Here is a 25,142-nt window from a genome sequence, read left to right as displayed (position 1 = left end):
TCTTTCTTTCTTTCTTTCTTTCTTTCTTTCTTTCTTTCTTTCTTTCTAGGCTGTTTGCTAATTCCATTGTTGTTGAGGTCCAGCTTTAGTCCATGGTGGTCAGATAGAATACAGGGGATTATTTCAATCTTCTTGTATCTGTTGAGGCTTGCTTTGTGACTAACTATATGGTCTATTTTGGAGAAAGTTCCATGAGGTGCTGAAAAGAAGGTATACTCTTTTGAGTTTGGGTGGAATGTTCTGTAGACATCTATTAGGTCCATTTGATTTATGACTTCTGTAAGTGCCTTTATTTCTCTATTTGTTTTCTGTCTAGATCAGTTCCTTGGTGAAAGTGGGGCATTGAAGTCTCCCACTATTAAAGTGTTGGGATCGATGTGTGATTTAAGTTTTAATAATGTTTCATTTATGAATGTAGGCACTCTTGTATTTGGAGCATAGATGTTCAGAATTGTGAAGTCCTCTTGGTGGGTTTTTCCTTTGATGAGAATGTGGTGTCCCTCCTCATCTTTTTTGATTAATTTTGGTTGAAAGTCTATTTCATTAGATAATAGGATAGCTACCTCAGCTTGTTTTCTAAGTCCATTTACTTGAAAGACATTTTCCAACCCTTTACTCTGAGGTAGTATTTATCTTTTTTGCAGAGGTGAGTTTGTTGGATGCAGAAGAATGTTGGATCCTGTTTCTGCACCCATTCTGTTAGTCTGTGTCTGTGTCTTTTTATTGGCAAGTTGAGTCCGTTGATGTTGATAGATAATAGTGACCAATGAAAATTAGTTCTTTTTATTGTGGAGTTGGTTGTCTTACTGTTATTCCTTGCTTGTTTTCTTTTAATTTTTGTTGGGTTATTATCTGTATGCTATGTTTTCTTGGGTGAAGTTGTTTTCATTGGATTGGAGTTTTCCTTCTAGTATCTTCTGTAGGGCTGGTTTGCTGTGTAGATATTGCATAAATTTAGTTTTGTCATGGAATGTTTTGTTTTCTCCATCTATGTTGATTGAAAGCTTTGCAGGGTATAGTGGTCTGCATTGGCATCTGTGGTCTCTTAGAGTCTGCATGACACCTGCCCAGGCCCTTCTGGCTTTCATAGTTTCTGATGAGAAGTCTGGTGTGATTCTGATAGGTCTACCTTCATAAGTTACTTGGCCTTTTTCTCTTCCTGCTTTTAATATCTTTTCTTTGTTCTGTAGATTTAGTGTTTTGGCTATGATGTGACATGATGTGTTTATTTTCTGGTCTAATCTATTTGCTGTTCTGTAGGCCTCCTGTATATTTATGGACATTTCTTTCTTTAAGTTGGTAAAATTTTCTTCTATGATTTTCTTAAAAATATTTTCTGGACCTTGGAGCCTGGAGTCTTCTTTTTCACCCATTCCTATTATTCTTTCATCTTTTCATGGCATCCTTGATTTCTTGGATATTTTGTGTTAGGGACTTTTCTGATTTTACTTTTTCTTTGAGAGAAGTATCAATTTCTATGAGTGTATCTTCAGCACCAGAGATTCTCCCTTCCATCTCTTGTATTCTGTTGGTGATGCTTATCTTTGTGGTTCTTGATCTTTTCTCTAAGTTCTCCAGATCCAGGGTTTTCTCAATTTATGTTTTTTTTTTAAATTGATTCTAATTCTGTTTTCATGCCTTGCACCATTTCTTTCATCTGTTTGAATGTTTTCTTGTCTCTCTATGATGGTCTCTGTTTTTTTGTTCATTTCCTGTCTATATGCCACTAATTGTATCTCTACTTGGGCCTTTATTTGTTTGGCTACATTTGCCTGTGTACCTGAATACCTCAGTGGTCTACAGGCCCCTGGTATTTGGCTCTGTCTGAGCTCCCAGCTCCCATACCTAGATGGGTGAGGGGATAATGGCAAGCCTCAGAACCTGAGTTTAATACCCGGAACCCACCTGGAAGGAACCCACTGACTCCAGAAAATTATTCTCAGGCCATCACCTTCATATTGGGGTATGGGTAAATGTACATGTCCACACATAAGTACACACACAAACACACACACACACACACACACACACACATCAATAAATTATATAGATATTTCTGCCTATAGATCAAAAAATAGCAAAAAACAAAAACAAACAAACAAACAAAACCTCAGGCTATAACCTGGGGCCCTTGAGTGCCTCCATTCATGTGATGTATTCTCATTCTTGACAGTGAATCTGATCTGCTCTATTTCTTTGCTTTAAATTAGGTAGTCTTGCTATTTTGTCTCCACTATACATTTTAATTTCATTCTTGAGTAAGACACTAAGAAGTTGGAAAGCAGCCCAGCCAAAGAACACCAGTAACAGCTTTGAAATAGCACATATAGCTTGGCTTGTGTACAGTTAGTGGTATTGTGGTAAATGTTTAGCAGTCAGATCTCCAGAGGAAGAAAATTCTGATGTACTGTGGTATAAATATTTCTTTCGTGGCCAATTTCAAATACCAATATGGTATCACAGAATGAAAAATTGGGAGATTTGTGCATCTGGTTTGTGGGATCTGTGAATCAGTACTGCACATCACTATTCAGAAAATTTAGAAAACAATTTGGGTGATATATAAATCTTGATATAATACTAGAGAAAGAAAGGACAAATTTTATTTCAAAGGCATGAGTTCATGGTATCATGATGCCACAGGTTCATCATAGTGTATTTACCCCATTGTGAACCCATGACAAGGGAATGGGGGTCTGGGCAGCATACTGGATTTTAAATGTTTTCATCTCTGCTTCACCCCACTGACCAAATGGAGATTAAAATGGAAATACAGGGTGATGGTATCTGTACCATTTAGTTCCATAATCACCTACATGGAGACTAATACTGATTTATCCACATTGTAAGTACACTGTGGTTCATGTAGCTTTTGCTAATTAACTGTTTTAGTCTATTTTATGTGAATAGGAGATTATAATTCTGCAATTCAAGGGCAAGATGCCAACATGTGCTCAGTTCTGGTGAAGACCTCCTGGTAGATGGCAGGATATGGTTGGATGACATGCAAGAGGGGAACACATTCTTCTGGACTAGCCAATGCAGAGATGTTCCAGGCTCTTTTGTAACAATCTTTAAGAAACTAGCTGGAGATCTTTGTGAACTAGATAAATCACTTCTGAGGGCAGTATTTCAAATTACTTAATTTTCCTGTTTAGTGCCCTGCTACCTAAAGGTAAAGGCTTACTCAATACTACCATTGATGGGATGAAGTCTCTCCAAGGCACAAATACTTGAGAGGATATATTTCTTATCATATCCAAGCCATAGCACTGTCCAAAATGTATAGCTTAAAACAATTCGTTGTTATTTCACAAGCCCCTGATTGGTTGAGTTCATCTGAGATGCTCTGTTGCTTTTAGGGTCTTTCATATTATTGTAATTAGACCACACTTATGCTTAGTGTCCTGTGAAAACTTGAGTGGAATTGAACTAAACATCACTTATTATTCATGTCTAGTGTCTCAATTGAGACCCAGCTTCTCCATGTGGAGTTTCATATTCTAGCTATCTCCATATGGTTTTATTTTGCAGTAGGCTGGTCAGAGCTTACCACATATGTAGCTTACACTAATACCAGAAAATATTAGAATTATCTAAGTCTCAGAGCGGGAAAAGCCACAGTGTCACTTTGGCCATATTAGTTTAAAAAGTCACAGAATTAATGCAGAATCAGAGTTGGAAGTCACAACTGTCTGCAGCTCCTTTAGACTGACCTTAAATCACTTGGATTTAAGAATTAATGTGTTCCCATGTTGGTCTCCTTGAGAAGATGGGTTGAGCTTAGGAGAAATGTCTGGGGTTGCTTCCTTGGGTCCTGAGAGTCAAGGGTCCTGAGGTTGGAGCTGCTCACCTGCCTGTGATGGTGAGAGTGGGCCTCGAGTTTGGAGCTCCTCCCGCCAACTCCCAGTACTGGAAGGTATCCACTCCACAGGACAGTGAAGGACAGTGAGGGTGAGTACCCGAGGTTAGAGCTATGAGCCTCTGGTACCAGGAAGGTGTCCACAGGATGGTGAGAGTGGGCTCCAAGATTTGGAACCATGACCACTAGTACCCAGAAGGTGTTCACGGGATGGTGATAGTGGGCGCCTGGGTTTGGAGTCTCTTTCTTTTTACCGGAGGGTATCCGCTCCACTGACAGTAAGAGCCAGCACCTAATATTGGAGCCATGAGCTGCTGATACCAACAGGTATCAGCAAGCCCACAGATGGTGGGCTTGGGCGGGTGGCCTAGGGCTGCGGTAGTGTCCAGTGGGGGCCCAGGAATTTTTTCTGGGAAACCTGAAGATGGACCGTTGAGTTTCCCCATGGGTTCTCCTCTCACCTGAGAAACACAAGACATTGAAGTTTGGGGGTCCACAGTAAGGCGTGCTGATCACTCTGCTCTCACTGCTGAGCTGCTGTTTAGATACCCTGCGTGGTCCATGCGGCCACCTTTGATCTTGCTCTCTCTCTTTTTTTCTTTTTAGGTTTTTAAAGATAGGGTTTCTCTGTGTAACATTATGGACGATCCTAAAACCTGCTTTGTAGACCAGGCTGGCTCTGAATTCACAGAGATTCACCTGTCTCTGCCTCCCAAGTACTGGGATCAAAAGCGTGCACCACAACATCCACATGGCACCTCTTTGTTATCTAATGAGAGACAGAAAAGGGAGTGAATCTGCGGGGGAGTGGAAATGGAGAGGAACGGGGAAGAATGCAAGGAGGAGAAAAATATAATCAGCATATATTGTAAAAAATTTATTTTAAATAAAAAATGAGAATTTTTTTATTTTAATAATTTTAATTTTTTGATATTATAATTACACAATTTTTTTTCTTCCCCCACACCCTCCCATGTAGCACAACCTGTGCTTTTTCAAATTTGTGGTCTCTTTCCTTAATAGTTAAACTATCTATATGTCATTTATCTATCTTTCTATCTATCTACCTATCTAGCTGGCTATAGATTTTTATTTCTAAATATATAAATTCAACATGCTTAGTCTATAAAATGTTGTTTGTATATATGTTTTTCAAGCTGACCATTTGGTGAAGACTTCTCTGGAGAAGACTATTTCTTCTCTCAGCATTTCTCAGTTATTTGTAGATCTTGGTCTAGCACTGAGGTCTCTCAAGAGCTTTCTTCCCTTTCACATTAGCACATCTATTGGTGTTATCTTTCTTTTGGTCAAGTTTAGTCAGCCATGTTAGTAACGCTTCATGGGTGTAGCTTCTCTTACATTTCTAAGAGACACTATAACATAGCAAACTTCCTGTTCCTGTGATTTTTTTTTTCTGTTTTCCACAATGATTCTTGAGTGTTAGATGAAGGAACTGTATTGTAAATATATCTTTTTGTGACTGGGATCTATAACTCTGCATTTTGATTGCTTGTGATTTTGTGCGATGTCTTGCGTTTTGTCTTTTTTTTCCTTAATTTTTAATATCTCTCTGTCTCTCTCTCTCTCTCTCTGTATGATGCATTTATAAGTTGATCCATTTTTGTGCATGCAGAAGCCAGCATTCTATGTCAGATTTTTTTTTCTATAAATTTCCATTCATCTTATTTTATGGAGAATTGTCTCTCAGTGAACCTGGGGTTGCCATTTGGCTATCCTAGTTGTCCAGTCAGCCCTTGAGAGATTGTGTCTCCATGACCTCCTAGTACTAGAATTACAGGCAAATGCTGCTGTTACTTAGATGATGGTACTGAAGATCTGAACTAAAGTTTTCACTCCTGCACAGTTAACACTTTACCCACAGAGCTCTGTCTTTCACCATATGTGTGGTATATGGGCAGTCATGCATGCTCAAGGGGCAGAGAAAAGTGTTGGGTGTTTTCCTATATCACTTTCTATCTCATTTATTTGAGGCAGGTTCTCTTTCAGAATGTGAAGCTCATGTTTTTCTGACTATACTGACAACCAGAATGCCCTAGTATTTTTCCTGTTTCTACAGTCACAGAACTGGGATTACAGATGCTTGGGAGATGACATCTGGTTGGTGCTAGGATCCAACTCAAGTCCTAATGATGCACAGCAAGTGCTTTTAACCATGAGTCATTGTTCCAGCCTCTGCTTTTTTCCTTAGTCAACATCTTCCATATTAAATTTCTAGATCTTAGTCATCTGTAGTTGAAATTTTGGTCAAGATCTCTGACAGTAAACCTGAGTCAAAATAAGGAGTTTTATGGTTAAATTATCATCTATTTGACATTAATTAGATGCATCTGGAAAGAGGTACCTAAATTGAGAAATTCTTACATCAGATTGTCTGTAGGTAAGTCTGTGGGGCATTCTTTGATTGATGACTGATGTGAAAGAATCCAACCCACTGGTAAATAGTAACACCTTTTGTCTGGTGGTCCTGAGAGGTATGCGAAAGTAATATAAAATAAGCCTGGTTTGCAAATCTGTAAATAGCATTCCTCCATGGCTTTTGCTTTAATTCCTGCTTCGAAGTTCCTGCCCAAGTTTTTGCCCTGATTTTCTGTCATGGTGGACTATAAACTTTAAGCTGTAATAAACAGCTTCCTCACAAAGCTTCCTTTGGTCAAGGTATTTATCAAAGCAACAAAAACCTATATAGGGAGTAACTTGGCTATGGTCCTATAAAAGAGTGAACATTAATCTTCAGAATAGAAACGGATAGCAGAATAAGTAAGAAAAAAATCAAAGAAGTATCTAATCACTTATTTCTGAAGCTTATGATACTGACCCAACTTTGAATGAGAAATTGAGATGTGACACTCTATAAATGTTACAGGAGCACACACCAAACAAGTAAAAATAATAACATACGCACCCAACACAAGGGGGAATGAAGAGGAAATAGAAGATATTAAGAAGAGCGATGCTTTTCCCAAAGAGCTCATATATCCAAAGCATGTGCATAATTCATAGCTATTCAGCTGTTCAGTATGCCCTCTGAACACAGGTGTGGACAATATCTGCAGCTTGGGGACACTTTAGGAGACTGACAAATTTTAAGTTCTTTTTTAATTTTAATTTTTAAATATTAATGACAGTTTATTCACTTAGTATCCCTGCTGTAGCACTGTCTCTCATTCCCTCCCAATCTGACACTCCCTCCCTTATTTCCTCCCATGCCCCTCTCCATATCCACTGATAGGGGAGGAGGCTCCCCTTCTATTTTACCCTAGCCTATCAGGTCTCATCAGGACTGGTTCTGTTGTCTTCCTCTGTGGCCTGGTAAAACTGCTCCCCTGTCAGGGGTTGGTGATCAAAGAGCCAGCAACTGAGTTCATGTCAGATACAGGGGACTGACAATTTTGCAGGCACTGAAATTTTATTTTATTTTTCTCACCTCAACCTAAGAATGGATACTCTGAATGTGACAGAAGAGAAAGTTTGGAAAAGGCTTGAAGTTATTGACACAGGAAAGGGCTCTCTGAATAGGAAACCAAAATTACAGGCTCTAAGACTAACAATTAATAAGTGGACCTTCACAAAGCTGAAAGGCGTCTGTATGGCATTGAACATCATCATTATGGCAAAGCCACAGCCTACAGAATGGAAAAAGATGTTTAATAGAGGGTTATTATCTAAAACATATGAACATAAAAAGCAAAAACCAAACCAAAACATGCTATGGTACTAGACGGTACTCTGCACATTATCAGAGGAGAAAATTATCAAACCAGTTACAAACCCTACAGTCTATAATGGTGTCCTATATGAAATTTATGCTGGCAAAATAGTGGTACGAACCTTGTGGAAATAACCAGCCACTCTCTGACTGTATTTAAGATCCACTTCACGAAATAGAACCTATAACTGACACTGCTTCTTCATTGACCAGATCCTAAGACTAGCTAGAACATAGTTCTAGGGAAAACTCAAATACTATTGTCCTGTTAAAGGACTTATGGTGATAAAAGGACTCCTATAGACATTCTACTATACCCGTAGATAAATGTTTCACTCAGCCATCATTAGATAAGCTTCCTCTTGCAAATAACACAGAGACTCACAATTTGACAACCTGCATATTATGAGAGACCTTGGGAAACTCAGTCCTAAATGAGATATCTTCATCAAAACCCTCCTCTCAGGGATCAGGGATTTATGTGAAAGAGGAAGTAGGAAGAATGTAAGAGCTAGAGGGAATAGATGACTCCAAAAATACTATATCTTCAAGATACAACAAGACCGAAGCATATGAACTCACAGTAATTGTTGTAGCATGCGCATGGCCTGCAAATGTTCAAGTCAAATGCAGTCCCAGCATGGAGAAGGGGAAGCAAACACAGGCTCCTAGTCCTAACCAAGAAAATATTTGCAACTGATACCTGCTGTCAAGGGGAAAAAAAACAGTTTTCTCCAATGGAGTGACATTGAGTTTATTAGCCATATTTTATGGCAGAATCCCTGCCCAGGATTAGTTGGCTATCAGCCAACAAACTCGGAACTAAATATTTTGAACTACTTAAAAGATAACAAGATAACCATATGACTCCATCTCTCTCTCTCATAACTAAGGGAGAAATTTTTTTAAGAGCAATTAAATTTTGTCACCTTTTCAATGTTTAGTAGCAAAGGAAATTTTAGGTTTTAAAATTCATGACAGTGGTTGCCATCTTTACTATACTGGAGAAGCATTTTCAGACTGTTTTTGTATCTTATTTGGCCCAGTGATTCATTTTCTTATTTCTGTGACTGTAAGAGTATTGGCATCAGCATTACTCTGACCATTAATGAAATATGAAAGCAATAACAAAGACATATAGGTCTAGCCTCATGGGGAATTCATCTTCTGCTCTAATGTTTGCATTTATTAGTCAGCACCTGTGTGAACTATATTCTAAATATGTTTTCGTCTCCTGTATCCACAGTGGTAGCTGTTCATGTTTGCACTGAAAGCAGCCATTTGAAGAGCCTGTTATAATACTGAATTCATTCAAAGACTAAAAGAAAGTAGGACTGTGTTTCCTCCAGTCCAGTACTTCAGAGGCAAGTATTCCCTTTCATGTAAAAAAATTATGCAATTATTCTTGAATGCACTTTTTATATTCTTTCATTATTCACATTTCATTGCTTGTTTCTTTCCTTCTGTGCCCTGCTGTAGATAGTCCACAGTCCAAATTTTTTTTAAAATTTTTTTTATTATTAGTTACATTTTATTAACTCTGTATCCCAGCTGTATCCTGCTCCCTCATTCCGTCCCAAACCCTTCCTCCTTCCCTCATCTCCTTCCTGCCCCTTTCCAAGTCCACTGATTGGAAAGGACCTGCTCCCCTTGCATCTGACCCTGTCTTATCAGGTATCTTCAGGACTGGCTGCAAAGTCCTCCTCTGTGGCCTAGAAGGACTGCTCCTCCCTTGGGGGTGGGGAGGCACAGTCCAAATTTTAATTCAAAATTTTTCATTTGACCCAATTTTATCTCAGCAATTTTCCCAAAGCAAGGATCTGATTTCGGATAATTGTACTGAATTGTCACATCTCATGCTTTTTCTTTTGTTGGCAAACATTTCACAGTCTTCTGTGGTTTTCATAATTTAACTTTTTTTTTTTTGTAGAAATGTCCTTTTAGGGGTTGAGTCTTACTTATTAAACTTTTTTCATTCAGGAACCTGGATACAGGAATTGAAACAGAGACAATAGAGAAATGCTGCTAACTGGTTAAGTAGCTCTGGCATCCTCAGCTACCTGTTTTATATAGCTTAGGCCTATCTTTCCAACGAGTGTATTACACACAGTGAGATTGGCCTCCTACACTGTTACTAATTGAGAAAATGTTCCATAGACATGTGGACAGGCCAATGTGACAGATACAATTCTTCAATAGAAGTTCCCCTTTTCTAGATATGCTGATTAGTTTTTTTGTCAACTTGTTACAAGCTAGGATGATCTGAGAAGAAGAACTTTTAAGAAAATGTCTCCATCAGACTAGAATATAGGCAAGCCTGTGAGGTAGTTTCTTGATTAATGACCGATGTAGAAGGACTTAGACCATTGGGTGGATTTAGATTCAGATTATAGACTCTCAAAGGCCATTCTCAATGATGAACTTCTTCCAGCAGAGCTATATCTTGTCATGAATTAATTCAATCAATTTTATGGTAATAGATTTTTCTTATTTTTCATTTTGACAATATTTAATTTTACTTTCTTTTGTCCTATTTTCATTCTCTCCCCCTCTTCTTCTTCTAAATATAGTAGTCTGGATTTGCAGGTGTTGTCTTTCTGAACTTTAAGTATTTTATTCTAAGTCCTCCACAGTTTCAAAGTTTCTATTGAGAAATTTGCTGTTATTCTAATAGGTTACCTTTAAAAAGAACTTGGTATTTTTGTCTTGTAGGTTTCAGTATATAGTCTTTGTGTATATTTAGTATATGTACATTATATACAGTATATGTATAGTTAGTGTTTAACTTAGTTACTGTTCTAATTGCTGTGAGAGTTGTTAGAAATTGTGCGGGGTGAGAGTTACATGGCAGGTTCACAAATCACACCACAAGACTGGTTCCACATGGGAGGTTTATTAGGGGAAGGGAAAGGGGTTGCAGAGAGGCAAAAGAGAAAGAGAGGGGAGAGGGGTTCCATGAGTTCTTTTATAAGGTGATCCAGAGCATGTACAGGTGGTTTCAGGTGACCAGTGGGTGGTCTTCTTGGTGGCTTCATGAATGCCTGATAACCGGTTTGTCAGGTCCCTTGGAGCTGGCCATAGAGATGCCTGCTTATAGATCCCAACATTTCTCCCTTTTTGTTTTGTTAAAAAGTGAGGAGCCAGGAAGGGGTGATGGTCGAGGGAGGGCACAGGGACGACTTTTGCTTTTCAAGCTACTTCCTGCTGATTAGGGGCATTGTCATTCTCCCCACCATCAGGGACATGGTCAACTGGTTCTGTGGGCAGAGGTTGATAATCCTGTAAGAGTAACTGATTAATGGTTTGGTTAGAGATTTTTTTGCATTTGTTGTTGGAAGAATGTAGAAAGGAAGTTAATTAAATAGGGTCAAAAAGCAAAAGCAGAAAGACCAGCAGAAGAGGTGAGACAAGGGAAAGAATCCATTTCCATATGGGACTTTCAAAGGCCCAAGAGCTAGAAGCCTCAAGCCGTTCCCTTCATTTTTGTAAATCTGTCTGGAGTTGTTGGATTTTGTCTTTTGCTATACCCAACTGGTTGAAATAAAAACAGCATTCTTCCTGGAGGAAGATGCCAAGGCCACCTTCTTCAGCTGTGAGGAGATCCAATCTGCATCGGTTTTGAAGTACTACTGCTGCCAATAAGTCAATATGTCCTTGGAGGGTTAGTATTGTCTGAGCCACTTGCTGAAGGTCCTGGATAAACTGGGAAGAAAGCTGATAATACAGAATTAGTGAGGTGGCTAGTCCTGCTGTTCCGGTCCCTAGAGCTGCTGTGATTCCTGCAACAGCCAGCAGGGGCAGGATTTGAATTGCCCTCTTTTCCTGCTGGGGAGCGTTTGAGTCCATGACCAGGATAGGTAGGGGCTCCTTTTTGTTTATCACCCCCAGCTCAGGGAAGAGGAGTGCCAGAGTGCAAACTCCTGACCAACGATCAGGCAGATGATGGTAGATCTGAGTGCCACAAAGAATCTAGATATTATTAGCAGTAGGGCATTGGGGTTGAGATGAGGTATCAAGGATTATAGTTTCATTACATTCTAAGGAACCTACAGAGTGTGTCCTGGATACCTTGAAACAGCTTGCCACGCCAAAGAGGGTGATATGAGAAAGATAGGGGGTTGTGGCAACATCAGAGTCAGGGCAGTTAGTAAATGGTGAAATGAGGTTACTTGACAGAGTCACACAGAAGCTGTCAGCAGTACCTCTGAGTTGGTCCCTTGTGGTACACACTGCCAGCAAGCTTTAAAATGACCTGGTTGGGTCACATTAAGGAGCTTGTAGGCCGAGGTCAGAGTCTGAAGTAGGAGATGAAATGACAGGTTTCTGTTATTTAGGAGAGGGGATGTTAGAGAGGTAATGACCTTAGAGGAGTGTTTAATTATCTTTTCTACTTCTCCCATCCCCACGTATTGGGTAATTGGGACATCTTTTCTCTGGATATGGATAGTACTTATTGGTAGATCAGGTGTGTAGCGGTGGTAGAGTTTTTCAGCGATGCCTACTTTCCATCTGGCATCCCACGGGTCTTGGATGTATAAGTAGAGGATCTTTTTGTACAGATGAAGGAGCTTCTTCTGTGCTGGTGAGTGGATTTGGCAAGACCAGTATGGGCAGCCTTCATACCTGTCTGGCCATTTTTTGCAATGATCCTTTGTTTGATCAAAGAGAAAACAAACAAAAATTCTATCAAATAAGAGGGGAGGGATAGATGTGGGAGTGATGGCTATTTCAATTGGCTCCTGACAGCCTCCCATAGAACAACTTCCTGATCCTATTTGGAGAGAGTGTTTATTATCAATGATGGTTTCTTGAACCTCAAATCTTCATACGTAGGGATTATCTTGGACAGAAATAAGCAAGAAGAAGAGGAAGAAAAATACATATCCAATCCAGTAGGGTCAAACACAGCTCCTGTGGTGAGGCCTCATTTTTCTGGAACTGGAGACAAAGTGGTTGATCTTGGCATCTTTTGGAGCTTGAGGGAGCAGGGTTCTGTTGGAGTTGATATGTAGGAAGGGGCATTATCTTGAGGAGAGGGGGTGAAAGGCTTAAGGTGAGATAGATAAATCCAGTGAGGGAAGCCCTCAAGCTTAGCAGCTGTAGGGGTCACAAGAATCACTTTGAATAGGCCCTGATCCTTTGGGAGAAAGAGTTGGGGAACTTTGGTTTAGAGAGGAAAGAAGGACCTGGTTCCCAATGTTAATAGGGGATGGACAGGGGTTAGTGTATGGCCGTGGTAAACAGTGATCTGTAAAGACCCATAGAAGAGAACAATGATGACAGAGTAAGGGAGTAAGTAGGTGGTCAAGGAGAGGAGAGGATTTAGCTGAAAGACCAGGAGTTAGGACCGGTCTCCCATACATGAGTTCAAAAGGTGAGATAGATAGAGGTTTTTTGGGGAGAGCTTGTAGCCTGAAAAGAGCCAGGGGGAGGAGTTTTACCCATTCGAGGTGAAGCTCTTGTGATAGTTTAACAAGAGTGTTCTTTAGGGATTTATTAGTTCATTCTATCTTTCCTGAAGACTGAGGATGGTATGGGATATGAAAATACCAAGGAATGTTAAGGGCTTTAGATAAGGTCTGGGAAATCTGAGAAGTGAACTCAGGGCCATTGTCTGACTGGAGGGAGGTAGGAATTCCAAAACATGGGATAATCTCATGGACAAGGAGATCAGAAACTGTCTGAGCTCTTTTGCTGGTAGTGGGGAAAGCCTCCACCCATCCTGAGAATGTGTCCACCAAGACCAGGAGGTACTGGACACATTTGACTGCTGGCATGTGGGTAATATCAAGTTACCAGTCAGTCCCAGGAAGAGAGCTTCTAGTCTGGTGGGTATGGAAAGGGGGGCTACAATATCCTGAGTTAGGGTCTGAGGTCTGGCAGATCTTACAAGGAGCAGTAATGGTCTTTAGGAAGCTCAAGTTCTCAGAGGTAGGCTGCAGGTGAGCCCTGACGAAGTTAGACAAGGCTTGACTGTTAGGATGAAAGACCTGGTTCAGACAGGACAGAATCTGACGAGTGTCAGTAGAGGGTGAGGGAGATGTGGGTTGTAGTGTAAGGATGTTTTGTGGCGAGAGGGATGAATCTAGGCCTTTTAGGGCCACAGCCTTAGCTGCCTCGTCAGCCCAGCTATTCCCTTTGGAAACTATGGAATTGTCTGTCCAATTTTCAAGCTTCCTCATGTACAAAGGAGCTGCGATCTGTATACCAGGTATAGACAGCCTGAGGTAATGTGCCCTCCTGTATGTGTGAGGGGTGGGGCAATAGTTCCTCTAAAGTTTCAGTGCAAGAGTGAGATGGGGAACAGAGTTAGGTCAAGGAAGAAGTCTTGAAATATTAAGAGGTGGGCGTGGTTGGAAAGTGAGGGTAGAATCTTCTTTTAGCTCCAGATGGAGGGAAAGGACCCTGGAATGAGGTAAAGTTTGTAAGCCTTTGTATGTTAAAAAGTGAGACAGATTGGGAGAAGAGAAGACAGTAGTGGGTGACCCAAAAGTTAGGTTTTTAGGAGCTCTTACAGCCGCTAGGGCACGAATAGAGGGGGACCATCCCTGGATTGTCAGGTTTAATTTTTTTGATAGGTATGGTACAGGTGCAAAGGAGGATCCTAATTGGTGACCCAGGGCTCCAAGGGCATATACCTCTTTTTCTGTTACCTAGAGGGAGAAAGGACACATTAGTTCTACAAGATGTAAGGCCCAGGCCTCAAGAAGAGCTTGTTGGAGTCTCCAAAATGGTTTAGTAACAGGTTTAAGAAGGTGTTCATGCAAAGGGCCTAAGGCTGCCTCATATAAGGGGCGGGTGAGAAGGGAAAAGGAGGGGACCCAGGACCATAAGAAACCGGCCATTCCCAGAAATGATAATATTTCTTCTTTATTAGAGGGAACTGCCAGAGAGCGCATTAGGTCTTTTCTGTGTAGGGTGATGTCCTTGTGGGTTGCAGTTAATGTTAGTCCCAGGTAAGTGACCTCAGAGGTGGATAATTGGACCTTGGAGGGTGAGACTCTATAACCTCTTCTGGATAGGAAATTTAGAAGAGCAGAAGTGTTAGTTTGGCTAACTTGTAGGGATGGACTGCAGAGGAGAAGGTCATCTACATACTGTATAAGTTTGGATTTAGGGAGAGATAAGGAGAGTAGATCAGAAGCTAGGGCTTGGCCAAAATGATGTGGGCTGTCCCAGAATTCCTGGGGTAAAACAGTCCAGGTAAGCTGAGTAGAGAATAGGGTGTCAGGGTCAGTCCAGGTGAAGTTAAGATATTTTGTCACTGGGTGTCTAAAGCAATAGAGAAAAATGCATCCTTGAGATCCAGAACTGGAAATGGGAGGTACCTGAGGGGATAGTGGAAAGGAGAGTATAGGGGTTAGCTACAACAGGGTGGAGGGGGACGATTGCAGAGTTGAGTAGCTGGAGATCTTGAACCAGGCGATAGGTTCCATTGGGCTTTTTAACCACGAGTATGGGGGTGTTAAAAGGAGAGGAAGGAGGTGGAGGAGTTTTTTTTCTTAGAAGGTCAGCGATAATAGGCTTAAGTCCCCTAAGACTCTTGAGTGTAAGTGGGTATTGAGCCTGGACAATATACCGGGTGGGGTCCTGTACCTGAATGACTACAGGGGAATGGTGCTTAGCCACAGAGGGGTTTTGGACATCCCAGACTTAGGGGTCCACTTGAGAGGCTGGTAAAGGAAGCGACCTGTTAGAACTGGTAGGTAGGGTGGCTAGGAGGAGGAGGAAAGAGGATGCTGGTGAGCTTGTAGTCAAGCGAATGGGTGGACTAAAGGAAATAGAGGCTCCCACTTTGGCTAAATAGTCTCTTCCCATTAGGGGAACTGGACAGGCTGGCATTACTAAAAAGGAATGAGTCAAGGGAATTCCCCTAAAAATACAATTAAGTCGTAGAGTCTGGCAAGGCTGGCATGGTTGTCTCCCTATCCCGACAACAGAGGAACTACAAGGAGAGGTTGGTCCCCAGTACTCCGTTAGGACTGAGTAAGTGGCTTCGGTGCCCACATGGAAGGAGATGGCCCACCCTGATACCATGATGATTACCCGTGGCTCCCTGTTAGTGATGGCAGTGGTCAGGTCAAGGGGACCTGGGCACCTTCAGTTGTCTATAGCCAGCCCTAGGATATCGGCCAGAGGGCGATCTGGTAGTGATGCCCTCATATCATGGGAGAAATGGTGGCAATCAACACCCCAGTGTTCCTCTTGGTGGCATTTTGGACATGGCCCTGATGGCTTGCAGGGGTTAGGGCAAGCCCTGGCCCAATGATCCTTCTGACCACATTTGGGGCAGGGGCGTGGTGGTCCCCAAGTGGGACAAGCCCGGGCCCAATGACTCATTTGACCACACTTGAAACAGGGACCCAGTGGTCCTCGTGACTTAGAAGGCAAGGGAGTCTGGGTAGTGGCCAATGCTGGTTGGATGGCCTCGGCCAGCATTTGGAATTTTTGTTTGCGGGTTTTTTCATCTCTCCTGTGGAACACCTTAAAGATCAGCACTAATACTTCTGCCTGTGGAGTCAGAGGTCCCTTCTCCAATGATTTAAGCTTAGCCCTGATGTTGGGGTAACTTTGGGAGAAAAAATAGGTCATTAGGAGTTGTCTGCCCTCTGTACTTTCAGGGTCTAGATTAGTGTGTTGTAAGAGGGCCTTTGTAAGGCGCTCTAGGAATTGAGGCATTGAGACAGGTTTTATTTTCTGTCCTGAATGACCTCCTGGAGCTTTTCATAATCAACTCGCTTAAGGGCTGCCTTGCAGAGACCAACCAGGAGGCACGTTGTGAATTGATCTTTGGCTAAGATGCCTCCTGGAGTATTGTAATTCCATTGTGGATCCTGGTTGGGTACCACCTCAGCCCCGACCTGGTGTGAAACATTTGTTTGGTGAACTTCATCTGCATGAGTTCTAGCCTGTTCCCAAACTCGCCTGTGTTCCTCAGGTAATAGGTTATTGGTAAAAATCATATATATGTTGTCACTTGAGTTTTTGATCTTAGCCATTCTGATGGGTGTAAGGTGAGATCTCAGGGTCGTTTTGATTTGCATTTCCTTTATGACTAAGGACGTTGAACATTTCTTTAAGTGTTTTTCTGCCATTCGATATTCCTCTATTGAGAATTCTCTGTTTAGCTCTGTACTCCATTTTTAATTGGATTACTTGATTTGTTGCTGTTTAACTTCTTGAGTTCTTTATATATAAAGGATATTAGTCCTCTGTCAGATAAAGTGTTGGTGAAGATTCTTTCCCAATCTGTAGGCAGTCATTTTGTTTTGATGACCGTGTCCTTTGCTTTACAGAAACGTTTCAGTTTCATGAAGGCCCATTTATTGATTGTTGCTCTTAGAGTCTGTGCTGTTGGTGTTCTGTTCAGGAAGTTGTCCCTTGTGCCAATGAGTTCAAGGCTCTTCTCCACTTTTTCTTCTAAGCTGTTTAGTATGTCTGGTTTTATACTGAGGTCTTTGATCCACTAGGACTTTAGTTTTGTGCAGGGTGATAGGTATGGATCTGTTTGCATTTTTCTACATGTAGACATCATGCTGGAGAGGTTGTGGAGAAAGGGGAACCCTCCTCCACTGCTGGTGGGAATGTAAACTTGTACAGACACTCTGGAAATCAATCTGGCGCTTCCTCAGACAAGTAGGAAGAGAGCTTCCTTAAGATCCAGCTATACCACTCCTAGGCATACCCAAAAGTGGCTCAAGTACATAGTAAGGACATTTGCTCAACCATGTTAGTAGCAGCTTTATTTGTAATAGCCAGAAACTGGAAACAGCCCAGATGCCCCTCAGTGGAGGAATAGATACAGAAAAGGTGGTACATCTATAAATGGAATTTTACTCAGCAATAAAAAACAAGGAAATCATGAAATTTGCAGGTAAATGGTGGGATCTGGAAAAGATCATCCTGAGTGAGCTATCCCAGAAGCAGAAATACACACATGGTATATACTCACTCATATAGACATATAATATAGGATAAACCTACTAAAATCTGTACACCTAAAGAAACTAATCAAGAGGGAGGACTCTTGCTAAAATGCTCAATTTCTATCCAGAAAGGCAAAGAGGATGGACATCAGAAGAAGGAAAAAAGAAGGAACAAGTCAGGAGTGTGACACAGAGGACCTCTGAAAGGCTCTGCCTTGCAGACTGTCAATGCAGATGCTGAGACTTATGGGCAACCTTTGGGCAGAGTATAGGGAATCTTATGAAAGAAGTGGGAAACAGTAAAATCTAGAGAGGACAGGAACTCCACAAGGAGAGCAACAGAATCAAAAAATCTGAGCACAGGGGTCTTTCTTGACCTAAGACCCTTGCACAGATGTAGCCCATGGCAGTTCATTATCCAAGTGGGTTCCATTGTAATAGGAACAAGGACTGTCTCTGACACGAACTGATTGGCCTGCTCTTTAATTACCTCCCCCCTGAAGCGGAAGCAGCATTACCAGGCCACAGAAGAAGACAATGCAGCCACTCCTGATGAGACCTAATTGACTAGTATCAGAAGGAAGGAAAAGAAGACCTCCCCTATCAGTGGATTTGGGGAGGGGCATGCATGCAGAGGGTGCAGGATTGGAGGGACTGGGATGAAAGGAGGGAACCGCAGGGGGGATACAAAGTGAATAAAGTGTAATTAATAAAGAATTTAAGAAATCATATATATATCATGGAAGGTGAGACTATAAGATTGAGTGAGATATTGAAATTCTTTAATGAAGTAGAAGGATTAGAGGTATAGGATCTTAATGTCTTTTCTACTTGAGAAAATTCAATTAATGAGAAGGGAATGCACACCCTAATTAAGCAGTCTATACCTGCTACTTCCTGCAAGGGAAGAATTGAGGCTGGCTTTTGCTGAGTAGAGGGAGCAGACTTTGCTATAGAGCGAGAATAGGTTGTAGGTGGGCTAATAGTTGTTGGTGAGGTGAAAGTGGGTGCCAGAGTGAGGCGAATAGGGCAGTCTGTTGCTGGGGAAGGGAGTGAGGGTTTTGGAGAAACTGAAGGAGAAGAGGAGGGGTTTGAAGGGGAGGGGGAAGGCGCCAGAGGTTGTGAGGATTCCAGAGGAGCAGGAGGAGGAGAGGCTGGGGTAGAGGAGAATGGAGAAGGCACCGAAAGTTGCCAGGATTTTGGAGAAACTGGAGTTTGGGAAGCTGGGGCAGTAGAGGAAGAAGGCACCAGAGGTTTGTGAGGATTCCGGAGAAACCGGAGGTTGAGAACAGTGGGGTGGAGCTTCATCTGCAGGGTCAAAGGAAGAGAACTCTTGGGTTGAGACTTTACAGCTAGAAGAAGTTGGGTAGGAGGACAGGAAGCACAGAGACGAGGTTTAGAGCAGAGAAGAGAGAAAGCTTGGGCATAGGTTACCTCCTTCTATTTACCGGATTGCTGGCAGAAATTAAGAAGATCCCATAAAATATAGAGTATGTAGGCCAAGTCTTATTACAGAGGCATATGAGTTTAGAAGCCTTTAACTCAGGCTCAATTTGTAAGGTTTTAAAATTTTCCAGAAGACATGCCAGTGGGGATGCTAGAGGAACGGATGTCTGGGCGTTTCCCATCCAAAGGCAGAGAAGTCAGTGACCTTCCAAAGAGGTCCCAAATAGAAGGTGTGACTCTAATGAGAGGTCCTACCTGATCAAATATCATGATGGCTGCCTAGCACTAGGCCTTTCCATGAGCGAGCAAGAGAGGAGGAGAAGAGACCGTGTGCGAGTGAGGAAGCTCTCCCAAGGGAAACTGAGGTCCTAATAGAGATGGAGGTCCAGCAAGAGGGATCAACCATAGCCAGTGAAGACCTTGTTTGTGGGTTCCCCGCTTCAAAGAGCAGAGAGAAAGCGCCAGACTCTCAACGGTCATTCTTTTCTTGCCCAGAGAAAAGTTTAGCCGGTGTTGGATGTCTCGGTATTGATCTGGTTGCCAGAATGTGGGGGTCATGGGCAGATTTGGAACAAAATAGGTCTTTAGCAGCCCCGGTGGGGTGCTGGCACTCCCCACTAGGTGTGCCCACTGGAGTGAACCTACCCCAGCCAAAGCGCCAATATTAGAAATCATGTGGTGTGAGAGTTACACGGTAGGTTCACAAATCACACAAGACCAGTTCCATGTGGGAGGTTTATTAGGGGAAGGGAAAGGGGTTGCAGAAAGAGGAGGCAAAAGAGAAAGAGAGGGGGAGGGGCTCTGCGAGTTCTCTTATAAGGTGACCCAGAGCGTGTGCAGGTGGTTCCAGGTAACCAGCAGGTGGTCTTCTTGGTTGCTTCACGAATGTCCGATAACTGGTTTGTCAGGTCCCTTGGAGCTGGCCGTAGAGATGTCTTCTTACAGATCCCAACAAGAGTTCCCAGCAAACAACTTAAGGATGGAAGACTTTATTGACTTCCAATATATTTTGGTAGAAAAATCCTGGCAGTAAGAACTTGAGGTACCTGCAGTTATGAAACAGTTATTAATGCTAGTGCCCAGATCACTTTCTTGTTTTATTTGGTCATTAATATACTATTGATATATCTTTTAATTAATTAGCAGTTACTCCTAAACAGCTGATGAAAGGTTAGAGTTAATTCCTGGGGCTGGGGCAGAATCACAAGATCACATTTCTTTCAGAGCAGAGGACTATCCCAGAGGCTAGGGCAGAATCCCAAGACCACATTCCTTTCAGATAATGGGCCAGCAGCAGTCCCCACTCAGATAAATCTCAGGGTATGACTGGAGTCACATGGCTCCTAAGAACTAGAGGTCAGATGTCTCCCAGGTAGCTAGGCCTGACAGTTAGCAGTCTTGGCGCCTAAAGATAGATCAATCATTTTAAAGGTCAGCTTTTCTAGAGACCTCCCCACTTGCGTTTTGTTCCTCTTACCCAATCCTGTAATGCCAAGGCTTGTACTACCCCACTGGTGTTTTTGTTCCTTTAAAAACCTTGATCTCCCAGAGCCGGGGGTTGCTTGCCCATATGTCTTTGTAAAGGACAGCCCCCAGCTTGAGCTTGTAATAAAAAGACCCTCGTGTGTTTTGCAATGGAGTCAATTCCTGTAGGTCTTTTGGGGGCTCGTGAACTGGGTGTAACACTGTATAACCAAATTACCACACAGAGACTAGGATTTATTTAGTTAACCTAGAACACAATGCTGGGTAATAGCTACTCCATCTCACACCTCCAAGCCCGCATAGTTTCCTACCATTCTGATTCACCCATTATACTTGCTTTTAGTGATATCTTAGGTCTGGTTCATTCTCCACCTCATTCCAAGACCTCTCCTCCAGCTTCTCCTCTCCCAGCTTCTGCTCCTCTTCTCCCTCTTACCCCTTCATTTCCTCCAGCTTCCTTCATCTCCTCCAACTTTGAACCAGGATGTCCCACCCTATCCTCTCCATTGCTCAACACTGTGGCTGGTTGTTTTAATTGACAATTTAGAGAACGAATGGTGGCATGTTTACACAAACTTGAGACAGGTGATGCTTAGAATAAGTATCACAATGCAATGTCTGGATTGAAACCAGATAGTGGGGGAGAGAAATCAGCATTTGAATGAACAAGGGTAAGGTGTATACATTCCAAAAGAACATAATACAAATACTTTCTTCTTCACATTTAGCCTGGTATTCCAGGGAGAAACAAATGTGAAGGGAGAGAGCTGAACAGGGATACAGAGTATGAATGCAGTCTGGATTATTTGCTGGTTCCAGTTTCAAGTATCTTAGAATTAGTTTTTAGGCGTCCAGATACCAGTCACACCTCTAGGTTATTCTTTTCAAGTTTGGGTCACAAATGTTGGTCACATGGTGAAAAATATTAGTCTTTGAGTGGTCCTTTGGGAGATCACGTTACAGATGCTGATCTCCTTATTGGGGTGTTCTTCACAGCTCAGGTGGAAGACCCTGGTCACAATTATAATTACATTTTAGGTAGTCAGGTTTTAAATGCAGTTCTTCCCTCTGGATCATGCTCTGGAAAGTCAAGTCACAGATATTGCCTCTGTCACTAGGCATTCCAGCAGAGGCCAGCTTGCAGATGCTTATTCCACATCTGGAAAATACTTTTAAAAAAGGTCAGCAGCAAATACAATACAAACCCTACTTCTGGGTGGTGCTTCCCAATGTTTGGTCCAGCAGTTGAAATTTGTGTGCCTCTGCAGACTGGCTCTGACCAGGTTTCTACCCTATTTAACCCTGTGCAATTCTAATTGGGTGCTTTTTCTTTGCAAGTGCAGACTACTCTGCCAGATAGGTTTCAACATATATTCCTACGATACTGGTTCAGAATTTTCAAAGAGTATGGTTCATAGAGAGTTTGAGGATCGCAAGCCACCCATCAGGGGTCTTTAAAATTTATTTTTAGTGTATTATTTATTTATATGTTTATTGAATTAGCATATGTGCATGGCTTTGTGTGATGTGTATGCACATCGTACGATCTCACAGTTGGGCTGGTGGTACTAGTTTCTATATGAACACAGGCTGAGCAAGCCATTATTATTCCAAGGCCTCTCTGCTTCTGCCTCCAGGTTCTTTCTCTGCTTGAGTTCCTGTTCATCATTCAATGATGAACAGTGACAGGGAAGTATGAGACAAATATAACCTTGACTCTCTAAGTTATTTTTGGTCATGGTGTTTTATCACAATAATGCCAACTTAGAACTAGGACAGAAATTGGTACTGAGAGTGGAATACTGTTGTGACAGAACTGACCATGTTGTTTTCAGGAAGGACTGTGGAAGAATTTAGGAAGTTTGGGCTACAAACCATTGAGTGTTCAAAGATTGGCGAACAAAGATTAGTGAACCTGCTCTGTGGGAGCCTTGAAGAAGAGGGTCAAGAGAAATGGAGACAATGAGGCCTGGTTTCTGAAGTTTCTGAGGAAATTTCAAGGATTCTATCAGGGCCATTTGTGATTATGAATTAAGATTTTTGTGTTTCTGGTCATCTGGGGTTGAAGAGTCAGCCATGATTAACAAGAGATTAGCACAATTGAAGGGAAACCTTACATTTACTGGGACTATTGATCCCTATTAGTTAGAGATAAGAAATTAATGGTAGTTAAGAAGAGACCAGCATATTTCTTTGAGGTGAAATCTAAGAAATTTTTCCTGAGAGTCAGCACATGTTTGCTTGCTGTCCAAGGTTGTACATTACCCTGTCAACCAAACTTAACAGTGTAAGAGTCTCCAAGTTTTGCTAATAGATTTGAAGTGGTCATAGAGAACAATTGTGGCTTGGCAATGTGATAGGCCAGGAGAGGCCATTGTTGAAAGTGTATTCTCAGTAGCAGTTGAAGGCCCAGGATTAAAGGCGACATGAAGAGATTTTGAGTGTTGGCACCATGAAGAGAGCCAAGGAGAGGCTAACTTAGTTGCAGCAGAAGACCCCAGAGTTTTGGAGATTCCAGTACCACAGGATGACCACCAAGAACAGTAGCAGCAGTGGAGTAGACCCTACCTGAGCTTAGTAGACCAGCTGTGTGTGCTTCAGAGGGCAGAAGCAGAGAAGTGATTCAAGCATGTGGAGGAGCTGAGAAAATTGTGAGTGAATCACAGATAATGGATACATAGGTACACAGTTGGAGTTTGTTTTTACTTGTGATTGTGTCCTTGTTCCTCTGTCTTAAAGAGCCCATAGTTGAAGACATTGGATTTTTAAAAGACTCTGAATTTAAAAAGAGACAAGATATTTTAGAGACTGAACTCCCCACTCCCTCTCAAGCCTGGGTATAGAAAGATGTCCTGAAACTTGCTCTGTACCCTATACTGATCTCGAAATCAGAGATCTGCTTGTCTTTGTCTCTGTCTCTGCCTCCCAAGTGTTGGAGATAAAGGAATGCTCCATCACTTCCAGGCTGAGATTTAACTTTTAAAATGTTTGAATTTTTAAAGACGGAGGGGTGTTTAAAATTTGAAATATTTATAATGTGATGTTGATATAATGTGTTATCATGGAAATAAATAAGAAAAGAAAATTGAGGCTTAATAGTGATATGTTTGTGTATCAAGTTAAAATGGATTCAATTGTACTGGCTACTTTTATGTCAACTTGACACAAGCTAAAGTCATCTGAAAGAAAGGACCATCAGTGAGAAAATGCCTCCATAAGATCTGGCTATACTACTCTGGGAAGCAGAGGCAGGGGTATTTCTGTGAGTTTGAGGACAACCTGGTCTACAAAGTATAAAGTGAGTCCAGGAAAACCAAGGTTACACAGAGAAACCCTTCCTCAAATAAAAAAAAAATCTGGCTATAGAACATTTTCTTAATTAGTGGCTTATAGGGGAGAGTCCAGTCCACTGTTGGTGAGTCCACCCCTGTGTTGGTGGTCTTGGGTTCTATAAGAATGCAGGCTGAGTAAGGCATGATGAACAAGCCACTCCTTCATGGCCAGCAGCTCCTGCCTTAGGGTTCTGACCTGCTTGAGTGACTGTCTTGACTTTTTAAATGTTGAACAGTGATGTAGAAATGTAAGCCAAATAAACCCTTTCCTCCCCTATGTTGTTTTTGGCCAGAACAACAGGAAACTAACCAGGCTGTTCCAAATTATATCTTCTAAGCCCCTTTCTCAATGAGACTGAAATTATTACAAATAATTTAATTTCTTGGTTTGAGTGTAAACTCAAGGGAATTAGGAACCCAATGAGGCCAAAAGGGAAGTCTTGTTTTCCATTTTAATGGAATAGTTGCTGCACCTCTTGGTAGAAGCAATCTCCCCTCTGAAACAAAGAATTCTGGACTAATAGAGCTTAAGACTCTAGTAATTAGAAGATAATATTTTGTTAGTGGGTCGCTGGAGTGATGGTGAGTGGTGCCATTTTTCTTTCCACTTGTTAATTTTTGAACCAAAATACTGCTATGTAAGAAACAGTACCGTACACTGATGCTTTCTCCAAGCAGAAATAGCCCAATGAAGAACTCCATCCTAGCTACCTACCATGCAGCTATTGTTACATGGTTTTCTTTGTAACGTTTCTTTAAAAGGCTATTCCACTATTCAAGCGAGCTAGAAAGGTGCGAACCATGGTATGATTTAGAACTCAGACTCTCCAGATGCTGCTCCAAAGAGCTTCACAGACATAGTCCTACCAAAGCATTGCTAGTTCCTTTTCCCCCACAGCTCCTGGGAAGAGCTGACAGGACATCCCAATGTCTGAATCCTTTCTTCTCTAGCAGATATAACATAGATACAAATCTCCTTCTCACGGCACAAGAATAAGAACACCTCTTGGTACAGAAGTTTTTCCTTTTCTAAAATTAAGAAGAGACATATGGGTTATACAGATGACTATGTGGTTAAAGGTTCTTGTAAGCTTAATGACCTGAGTTCCACCCCCAGCGTCCATATGGCTGAAGGGGAGAACTGACTCCTGCATATGTACCCTTGCCCAGACATGCAATATAGTTAGTACTTTTTTTTCTTTTCAAAAATAAAAAGTAGACACCTTTCTTTGGCAATATTAAAGCTTCAGAACCCCTACACCCACTGTACTTCTTGAAATTTTAATAAATCTTTTCCTTTTGAACCCTTGTTTCTCCTATAGGTTTTGTTCCTGTAGAGTTTTTTTTTCCCCCTAGTCAGATTT

The sequence above is a fragment of the Psammomys obesus genome, unplaced genomic scaffold, assembly GCF_907164565.1.
Source record: "Psammomys obesus unplaced genomic scaffold, mPsaObe1.curated_primary_1811, whole genome shotgun sequence".
Classification (NCBI taxonomy): Eukaryota; Metazoa; Chordata; class Mammalia; order Rodentia; family Muridae; genus Psammomys; species Psammomys obesus.
The sequence above is the reverse complement of the archived record's forward strand: the minus strand, read 5'-3'. Positions refer to the sequence as shown.